This window comes from Hippocampus comes, unplaced genomic scaffold (genome assembly GCF_001891065.2).
Source record: "Hippocampus comes isolate QL1 unplaced genomic scaffold, H_comes_QL1_v1.1 scaffold310, whole genome shotgun sequence".
Lineage (NCBI taxonomy): Eukaryota > Metazoa > Chordata > Actinopteri > Syngnathiformes > Syngnathidae > Hippocampus > Hippocampus comes.
Genome location: NW_017805990.1, coordinates 940,826 through 952,190, shown reverse-complemented (window position 1 = coordinate 952,190; position 11,365 = coordinate 940,826). Strand labels below are relative to the sequence as shown.

The 11,365-nt window shown below is 40.3% G+C and overlaps 1 protein-coding gene across 1 annotated transcript in view; it reads right to left on the bottom strand.

The window, feature by feature from the left end:
- The window catches only part of dpp10 (dipeptidyl peptidase like 10), a 183,174-nt gene that overhangs the window by 149,769 nt on the left and 22,040 nt on the right, over window positions 1-11,365 (bottom strand). The window lies entirely within an intron of this gene.

Genomic DNA, 11,365 nt, shown 5'->3' with positions numbered 1-11,365 from the left:
CCTCGAAAAAAAAAAAAAAAGTAAGTGAGAGAGAAGCCCGACCGGAACCCGAAGCAATGATTGACATTTTTAGACCCGACCCGAAATTCGGGCGGCGCGATCTTACCGATAGTGTACATGCATATATATATATATATTTAAATTTTTTATTTTTTCCGGAATTTTCAGGAAAGTCCACTTTCATCTCTGAATAAAGAGTCACTTGCATGTCGCCATTTTGGATCCAATGATTGAAAATAGCGACGCGGACAGACTTATTCCGTCGTATCGAGCGGAGTTACTTGAGGGGCTTCCGTATTGTCTCCCCCTCCCTCCCTGTGCTCTGCAATTCAAGTAACTGCGCCACCTGGCGTTGAAATGCCTGTCATTACAAGTCCAAATGAAATGAATGCAATCATTTACATCGAACCTTAATTGTGTACTGTACCAACCTTCGGCGGGCCGGTGTGAGTGGTTGTCCGTCTCGATACTGTACGTGCCCGGTGACTGACTGGCAATCGGTTTAGGCGGAATTCGCCTTTGGCCTGAGGTCAGCTGGGATAGCCGTAATAAGCGGTATTATGGATGGATGATTATAAATGTCAATATCATTCTGCATGACAGAAGAAGTTCTGCTCGTAATGCCAATCAAGATCGTCTTCATTTGACAAACATGAACTTGAAGCCACCCACTCTGGTAATGCAATAAAATATACAGAAGCAAGTGTACAGTCAGTACATATACACAAATATAAAAACTACAAAGAGTCTTTAGCAAATAAAAATGAGCAACACTGAAGTAATACTGTAGTAGACAACAACATAAGTGTAACAACTACAAAGTATTACAATTTCACTATTGACATAATGAAAAGCTGTCACATGCCACATTTATGCAGTGCTTTCAAAAGCTAACTGAATGGGATGTTGTAGGCGGAACTCGATTTTTATCTGTATGTTGAATTTTTCAATTACGCTCAAATAAACTGATGAAGGTTGCAGACGAGTCTTTTGTGAGCTACGGTTCAATTAAATGCTTCAGTAAATAAGGTGGGGGTCAATTATTGATTCGGGAATGTTCAGGAAAAATATAGCACCACTGACTTTTGACCAGAGGTCACTCCAATTAACCCTTGGTCGACGTCTCTCATGCCTATAAAGCCAAAAGGCATTTTCATCTGCCATCAGATGTAACTGAATTTGAATAAGTTTTTTTTTTTTGAAATTCTTTCTTAACCTTTCAGCACGTTATTAAGGTGCGCAGTGTAAATTGCCTTGTCACCGTTTTCTTATGGCTATTTCACGTCGCAAGAGTCTCCTTGCGTCTTCCACGCTACCACTGAAAGGTCAAGCTTTTGCAATTCATGTGTCTTAGCACTCAATTAGTTGAAAATTGCCTTTTGTCTGCTGGGAGCGGGTGATAATTGCTGTGGGTCACAAGCAATAATTGCCAGTGAAACCCTCAGAGCCACTGCCTATTAAGTGGAGTTATTTAAATCTCCTTACCTTTGGGGTGCTTCCGAGTTTTAAACTTGCCGTTAATTGGGGAAAGGATTTGTAAAACTTTTCACATCACGCGCTGATCTAACACCTGGCCTGCATTCAGATCCCAATCTTACCTGAATTTTCAAGGGCAGTTCAGTACCAAACTTCAAGCCCAGTGCAGCAACATTCATCGTTGCAGAAGTCATGGGAATTATTGGACTTTCGTGGAGCTTTGCGATGCAATGTACAGCTTTTGTCAAAACAGGGAAATGCTCTGAAATTACAGTATAGCCTTCCATCCAATTCTTTTATTTCAAGTACAGACTGATTTTGGTGGTTTTTGACATGATGATATATCCATCCATGATCTGAGCTGCTTTATCGTCACGATGATCGCTGGCTTGCTGGAGCCTATCCGGGTAGACTTCAGCCAGTAGGCAACGTACAACCTGAACTGGTTGCCAGCCAATCGCAGGGCACACGTGGACGGACATCCATCCACGCTCACAATCACACCTGGGAAAAATTTGGAGTGTTCCATTAACCTTCCAAGCATATATTTTTTTTTAAATAGAGAAAACCCACGTAGGCACTGGCAGAACATGCAAACTCCACACAGGAAGGCCAGAGCCTGGAATCGAACCCACTACCTCTGCACTGTGAGGTCAACGCGCTAACCAATGGACCACCGGGCCACCCCTATATATTATCCATCCATCCATTTTCTGATCCGCTTCTCCTCACGAGTGTCGAAGGGCTTGGTGGAGCCTATCCCAGCTGACCTCAGGCACTAAGTGGGGGACACCCTGAACCGGTTGCCTGCTAATCGCAGATTTAAATATTATATTTACAGTAAACATTAAATGGTTAAATATGTCAAAAATTGCTCACAATAATTTGACGAAATTCTATGTAAAAAGGCACTTGGTTCACAAAACAGTTATGGATAGAAAGTGTTTCTTAAAAACAGCTTGTTTATTTTTTTTAATTGCTTCATACGTCTTCTGCAAATCATTACACAGTGATATTTTATGAAAATATTTAACAATGAAAAACTTCAAATTCTGACCAAGCTTTATCAGGTGTTTTCATTGATTTTTGTGAATATTTCTGATAATTTATTTCACCCAGTTTCTCCTTAATGAGAGAGATCAGCCAAGTTTGATTTTCAGCTTTTAACCCTTGTGACCCTGTAACCTGATGATAAGCTGCCCACTGTAGTAACCACTGTCCCTGAAAGGGTTGAAGCAGCCAAAACGGAAAAAAATATTTGATATATAACAATTTGTGTCACATCTGTCGGTCTGTAATTTGTGGACAGACACAGACAGTAAGAGAAAGACAGCTGTTTAGTGCCGTTATTGTACATACATTTGAAGTGACAACAAATACAGCAACTATTTTTTTTTTCCGACAGATCGTTTCCGATATGCTCCGATACATACTACCGGTACTCGTGTGAAATCCAAAGTTCTAAATTAACTTGTTTATTTACCTTCTTCACTTTTTCAGCATGCGAGCCACTTATAAAATGGCCAAGCCGAAATGATCTACTTTAATAAATGTATTTATTTATATACGAACAATATATTTTGAATTATTGTTCTACAACGAATATGGATGTATCTTGCATAACTGTATGAGCCCCATATATCTTCAATGAATAAACTTCAAACTTTATTGATATAGCACTTTTCAGACAAAAAAATGTAACTCAAAGTGCTGTGCAGTTAAAAAATTCAAACTTACAACATAAAAAGAGGACCCCCCCCAACATACACAGCTATATATACCCACACGCATGCCTATGCTCGCACACACACATCCGTATTTGAAAAAAATGTTATGTTCCCTCAGCTCCTGCCATGGAGTTCATTACTGAATCCTGCTGACTGATTCGCAGAATTAAGATTTATCACTTCCTATTCCTTTGCCATCGAGGCACTCTTGTTCGCCGACTAAGGATTTCATCACTTCCTCCTAACTGGCAGACAATCAATGGACCCTTTCATTTTTCTATCGGTCCATTTTCAAGAACCACATTAATACTGAATAGTCTAAAATTGTACATGATGAAAATAACTTTAATGAGAATATCAAGGATGATACATATTGCCCAATATTTATTTCAAATACTGGTCTAAACATTTTCTATGCAAACTTTTCTCTTTGGCAAAACAAGATGGCTCAGAATAAAAGCCACCACGAGGAAACTGTAACGTCTTCACAACTGTGTTTATTCTAGATCAGGGGTGTCAAACTCATTTTAGTCGCGGGCCAATTCGGAGTTACGTCTTCCCTCGGAGGGCCGTTATGACAGTGAAACCACAAAAATATTACTTGTACACAACCAATTAATAGATGACTACCATATTTTTGGGATTATACGTCGCTCTGGATTATAAATTGCACCAGCCAAAAAATGCATAATTAAGAAGGAGAAAACATATAAATCGCACTGGGGTATAAGTCGCATTTTTGGGGGAAATTTATTTGATAAAATCCAACACCAAGAACAGACATGTCATCTTGAAAGCCAATTTAAAATAAAAATAAAACTAGAGAACAACAGGCTGAATAAGTGTACGATATGCTAACGTTACATGACGCTTAAACAACGAATTGTGAATGTGCCTGGTATGTTCACGTAACATATTAAGAGTTATTTAGACAACTATAGCACAAAGAACATGCTAACAAATTTACCAAACCATCAGCGTCACTCCAAATCACGAAATCCAATGAAATCTTCATGCTCTGTGTCACTTTTAAACAACTCCGCCAACTCCGGAGGTAGAAGATGCAGCGCTTCTTCTTCTACGTCGCTTACGTCAGAGTCATTGTCAGTTGTTTTTCTCAGTTACCGCCAACGTAGAAAGTATCAACACAGGCCGAGAGCACCCTCTTGCGGTTTAATGTGAAAATAACATGTCATGTGTACATTGTGTTAACCATTTCACACATAAATCGCTCCAGGGTATAAATCGCACCCCCGGCCAAACGATGAAAAAACTGCGACTTATACTCTACTACTACTACTACTATAGTTTTCAAATCAGTCAAGTCAGTTCTAATAGTTTGTTCAATTATTGTTTAAGGGAGTTAAACTGGGAAACCAAATTATTGCGAAATCTCAATATTATTTATTACACATGACAATTTCACATTTCGGTACAGATTTTAGCAAGCTGACACACATGATTTGCTTTTGCGGGCCACATAAAATGACCTGGACTGGGCTGGATCTCGCCCCCGGGCCTTGAGTTTGACACCTGTGTTCTAGATCATGATATACAGTATTTGTGATTTTTTTTTTTTCCCATGCCTCGCGCTGTGCCTCTGCACAAGTCAGTTGAAGAAATGCAACATTAACTTAACATTCAGAATCTTCCGGGCTCCCCATCACAGTGGCTTGAAGTGGAGAACTGTGCTTCAAGGGATCTGTGATTCTTTTGGAGAGATGCAACCTGCTGACGGATGCATTTCGGTATAGAGTTTGGCGTGACAAGTAGTGGTGCGACACAGCGGCTGAATCAGGCACGTGATTTTTTTTTTTTCTTAAGGCAATTTGCACACCGACACAACATTTCGCTCTTATGAGCTCGACACATGTAGCGACGTGTGCTGCTAGACCCATCACTTATCTGTCTATTTTTTAACTGTACTTCTTTCCATCATCTCCGCTCCAGAGGGTGATTTTGTTTTGCGTTAATTTTGTTCACAATGCATTTTTTGGGGGGGGCAGTTCTTTTTTTTTTTTTCTTTTTTTTTTAAATCCACATTGTCATGCTCCTTAGATTATTAAATTTAATGTCATTTTCTCAAGTAGTTGTCTGCTGTTTGGGGCCATCCCAGATACATTTTACAAGCACCTGTGACAAAGATCGGAGAAAAATTATGGAAAGAATATGTGAGCAGAGGAAGGAATGGGAAATTAAAAAAAAAACTGCCAGCGCACATAGCAATTCACAACATTTTAAACAGCTTCCAAAGCCTTTTTTCCTCAGGTCATTCCTTATAGGGAAGAGCCAAGTAAGCTTTTCTAATCACCACGACTATAAAACAGGACATCTATAAGGGGGCGTCTCACAGCTCGAGTGATGGAGCGTGTGAGCTGGTTCCTTTGCTGTGTAAATCATAAAATATATTAAATTGTTAAGGGTGCTTAAACCGTTCTCGAACACAACTGGCTTTTTCTACGATGAAGGCATTCCTTGCTGATGGAGGAGATATAGTTTAATGAATATAATAATATATAACATGTTTTGTTGTTGTTTTGGGGGCCCGGGGGGGCTAGCGTGGAAGAGACTGCCACATTGATTGTTGTGAAATCAGAATTTCGGGTTTGATTGGTGCCTACATTTTTCAGTTATACGGCCAGCTGTTATAGTTTCCATGAGATAGATCAGGTATTTTGGAAGAAAGTACGTCCATACTACACGCTCAAATAGGTTCTAGCTTTGGTTCTTTGCAATGCATTTAGTGGAAGGTACACATTCATTGTCATACTTTCAGAATTTTAAACGAAAAGTTTGCAGACATGCTTCATAATGTGCCAATTCAGTCAAGGTGTTGAATTAAGGCAAAGTATAAGATTTGCAGTACACGCGGTCCCACAGTTGACCATTCTCTTCTGCACACCATTTTCAATGCCCTACACCCCTAGAATGTTGACTAAAATATTAAACACCAACAAAAGTATGGTCAATCTTAAAAGAAATTTCCAAGTCCTACGACATGTCTGACTTTCAGCTTGACCCAGTGGGGCAGGCACTCGCGTGATTTGTTTGGCTCATTTTGTACACTGGATGTTGAAGCAACCACATATTGTTTTCATCTGATCTTGGTACCAACAGGAGTTGGGTAATAATGGCCAGGAAACGAACCCAGCATATTTATAGAGAAGCGCACCGACAAAGTATAAACTGAAATGGCTCGTGAGCCATGAAAAACAAAGCATGAAAAAAGCGCTTGCAAAAGGCAAGGTAAGGGTAAAGCCGAGAATATAAATGAAATGACAAAAGTCCAATTACATGAAACAAAAGACGAGCAAGATCAAGGACACAAATAATATCAATACTACAGTGAAACTCCTCTACCACAAAATCATGTTTGCAGCAAGAAATTTTTCACAACAGGAGGTTTTTCACTGTAGCAAATTTGATCTCAGATGTAAATACACACACACACACACACACACACACACACACACACACACACACACACACACACACACACAAAAACGTATGTGTATACGCACACACAAACGTATGTGTACTCTTTATTTTTATTCCAATAGTGCATACCTATGAGCACACACTTATTTGACACTTGATATAGTCAGTATAGAAAGAAAAAAAAAAAAGGGAAAGAAATTGCCAAATTTACGATCAGCATTCATTTTCACTTACATCTTCTTGGATAATGTATTTTATTTTGCATCCTCCGTCTTTCATTTTGATCACTTTAACCTCTCTTCCAGTGTCAGAGCTCTTCTTGTCTTAGCTGCTTGACATCCAAAGGTCCGTTTTGTAGCCATTTTAGCAATGCAACGTTCTTGCTGCGTCTCAAACTAACAATAACAAATACTTCCTGGATGGACTACTGCACATGTGTAAACCAGTGTGGTGGTTGCTGTTGCAGTTTCTGAACGAAGCAGAAGAGGTCGCTGTTGGATTAGACTTCGGTGTAGTGAATCTTGTCACGAGGCAAGAGCAGAGAAAAAGATTTCGTATAACGCAACAGGGGGGATTTTCGTTGTATGGGGGGTAGGAAAGTGGGAATGGTGTTAATGCATGAAGATTTTTTCACACTAGGAGGGATTTTCACCCATGTAGGTTTCGTTGTAGAGGAGTTTCACTGTACAAACGCACAGAGCAAAAACGGCTGTGACGAGATCGAGAGGTCTCGAAAACAACACTTGAGTATGAGCAGCAAACAAGGTCAATAATCCGACAATGACTAGGCAGCTTGGCAGTCCTTAAATACATGGCATGACTGGAAAAAAGAAACAGGTGCACCTGCCGCAGGGAAACGCCCTTCACTCCAGCTGAGGCTGAAAAAAAAATCAAAACAGACAAAACTTGACACCGGTAACACTACCTGGTTCACAACCCCTGTCCCATTCTGTCCTATTTGTTAATTATCACCGGCCATCAAATTTACTGTACATACATTAGATCCAAACTTTGTGGGATACAATTATTTATTGTCATAAGTTGTCGTTACTCTGTTACAATTCTCGGTTGCTTTTGCTCTGTTCTCGTTTTTGTCTGTTCCTCTCCAACCATATTCCGTTCATCTACGCTTTCAATAAACATGCACCTCAATGCAACTAACAGAGGGAGTATAATAGAAGCTCCTCTAACACATCCTAAAAACAATACAAACCCACCATACTGCATAACTAAGCCGCCGAAGTTTGCATTAAAAAAGGAAGAAAACCTTTCTACTTCAGAATATCAGTATGTGTAAAAGAGAGAGAGCGAGAGAGAGAGAGAGAGAGAGAGAGAGAGAGAGAGAGAGAGAGAGAGAGAGAGAGACAGAGACAGAGACATTGACCCATTCAGAGCAATGTGCTTGCTCCATTCAATGCAACACTGCCCTCCTGTGGCTCTTGGCTCCATGGGCATCAGCCACTGTCACGTGCTCTTTTTTTTTTCTTTTTTTTTATATCTGTGCCAGTTGACTGTGCCTCGTCAGTCATCGTGTTCATTCTCGGTCTGTCGATCTCCTGCTTGTTCAGCAGATCATTCCATCACTCCTCATTTGTATTTTGCACTCGCCCGTCTCATCCATCACTTGAAACATCTTACTTGACCATTTTTTTTTTCTGACGCACACATTTCACACTGTCAGAGCCACTTAATTTTCAATTGTGTAACAATTGCCCTGAGCTCCCACTGCTTGATACCTTTTAAGGATGTTCTTCGTGTTGGCTCAAACATTACAGTTCTCTGCCATTTTGCTCTTCTTTGTGCTTTACTCTGTGCACCTTTTCAATTCTTTCTTGATTCTCCTTCTCTTTCCCAACTGGCATTCTTGTCGTTGCACGGACGAATTGCTTTCAGCTAAGTGTTACTTCCTGATGATAATTAAACAATAGTGTACATATTTAACAGTCGTAAGTATTGAAAGTCACTGTAAAATAGTTTTGAAAGCATGTTTCCATATTAAGTTGTTGCTAAGCAGCATGTTTCTGTATTATGTTGTTGCTAGGCAGCATTTTTTTTTTATATAGACATACCACACATCACAAAAAAGTGTCCAGTGCCACAATGCGAGCATGATAACACGACAATTATTTTTCTGCGTCTCTGTGCTTGCGTGCGTTTACCTGAAAGTACTGCTGAAGAACCCGTGGCATAATTGGCCAAACACAAATGTTGCGCTGCCATCCCTAAAATGAATAACTTTTTTAAATTACCGTTTACATTTTTTTACCCTTTTTGGCTGAAAGTTTCTACTTCTAAAACTGGGTCGATCAATTGCATTTACATGTAAATCAACCATATTAAGACCTTTAAAAAAGCCTTCTTCCTTCATATCCCCCCCCCCCACACTCTCCTCTTGAACTCATATTTTTCCCAACCTTCCCTTCCACTGAATAACAAGGGGTTCATCCCAGAGGAGTTATGCAAGAGGAACCATAGACCTTGGCATTCAAACGTTTGTAGCTTTGAAGCTCATGCATTTTAATATGACACACACAAAAAAAAAAAGCATGGGCAGGAAGGCCTACGTGCTGCAGTTGATTGGGCCTTTTCTGCCTTACCTTGGAGAGAGCCTGCAGGCCAAGGTGAATTCCATGCCTGGGCATGAGGAACATATTGTGAGGGGGTTGTTGTTGTCGGAGTCGGAGTCATTTCAGAGATGATTACATTGCAAGGCTCTAAAAAAGTGGATTTGCGGCGCAATTTGCAAGCCAAAATTCACACGCTCGTCCTCAGACAGAAACATTGAAAAGGAAAATTGCGAGTGCATGTACAAGTGGCGCTAACGTCACATATAGGCAGAGAGTCAGAAGCGAAATTATTCGGTAGACCGCCCAAGAAGATGGCGTAAGTGTGGGAGCAAGTCAGACTGAAATGTGAGGTGAGCACCGTGAGGAGTCACGGTTGCAAAACGGACCTTGCTCTCCGCCGAAGATATGATCACTAGCGAATTTGTGGCTTATTACCAAACTGAAAAGAACAGTATATCCCCGCAACCGTAATTTTGCTCTGTCTAGGCAAGGCCAGTATAGTACTGCAAGTGGCTATATTTTGTCGGGTTATGTGAAGTAAAATGAATGAAATATGTGTTTCCCCCTGAGGAGATTCCATTTTAGTTTTAACACTTCCACAACTTCTGGCAGTATTAAGAATATTCGTCTCTGGTCTAAGCTCCTAAATGCTAAGCCATGAAACTACTGTAATATGTCACTGGCTAAAATACTGCTACTCAAGTGAAGTTGGATGAAGCGCTGTTTTTTGGAATATGGGAGGAAAACTGGAGAAAACCCACGCAGGCATGGGGAGATCACGTAAACTCCACAGAGGAAGTGGAATTGAACCCTGCACCTCTGCACTGTGAGGTGGATGTGTTAAAGAGTTGACCACCGTGCCTGAAATAAAAGACATGAAATCCATGCTTAACACAATTGAGTTAGCATGCCGGTGTGTCTCTTGGCAATTGTTTCAGTTTTTCCATATTGCAGCTTCAAAAATGAATTGCCCATTCTACAATTTGAGACCAGCTGATTCGGCACAGTACAAATTTTTTGTGCACCACAGACTGCTTTAACGCATTTTGACGGACCATCGAAGACGTGGCGCAACGAGACCAATATGACTGTCCTGTCGGCTGTGTCTCCGCGTTCCCAAATAGATAGCACAGGAAGCAAAGTGGTTAACATACTTGTGGCTTACATGGCTGAGAGTGATGGGCATGTGGGTCTCACAGTCATTTTGGTTGTGCAAAGTAATGGCGTCGCTTCTGCATCAATTTGTATTACAAAATTATTATCCCCTGCCAGGCATCTCCCCACTAAAGCAATCAGAGAAGAACATGCTTTCCTTATACTGACGCTCTTCGCCTTCCCTGAAGGATCGATATTCCAAGAAAGACCGTAACAATAAGGTATTGTTACAGTGACACAGCATGTATGACTGAGACTTGTAATGAACCGAGTACTGTATGACAATGCATCAATGCATTTTTAATTAGGAACACGTCTTTGTTGCTGCAAGGAACAATGGTTACATTCCTTGTGTTGATACTTTTTTACAGTGTTCAAGCAACACTCTAAGGCGCAGCGGAGTATGAGGCGCACGTTCAATGAATGGCCTATTTTTAAACTATTTCCATATATAGGGTGCACTGCTTTATAAGGCGCATAGAATAGTGGCTACAATAGTGGCTGCAGTTGCACTATGCATCCACTAAATGAAGCTACGATAAAGGGAATACAATACAGCCTTCTATCTATTTATCCATCTATCTATCTAGTGAGCCCTGGCTGCGCTTGCGCAATGCATCCATGAGATGGAGCTATGCTAAAGAAATACAATACAACACAACACAGTAAATATTCTCTAGTGCGGACTCGTGTTTGCGCTGTCCAATTTGTCCTGATAACAGAAACTCCTCATTTGGGAAATGAGCATGGTACATGTCCTTTATGAACCTGCAAGTATGTTGACAAAATGCACGTTTAACAACACAATCAATAAAATACAAAAATATACTGTCCAGAAACTGTTTATATAACAAAAACTGCAATACAGGTGTATCCAAAAAAAATCACAACAGTAAAATACGTACAGTATTTTAATGTTTATTTTTTTCTGTCTTGGGAAAAAAATGTGTCTATTTTGGATTGTTTTGTTGGATGCATTCTTTGGTTTATGACAATGTTTGC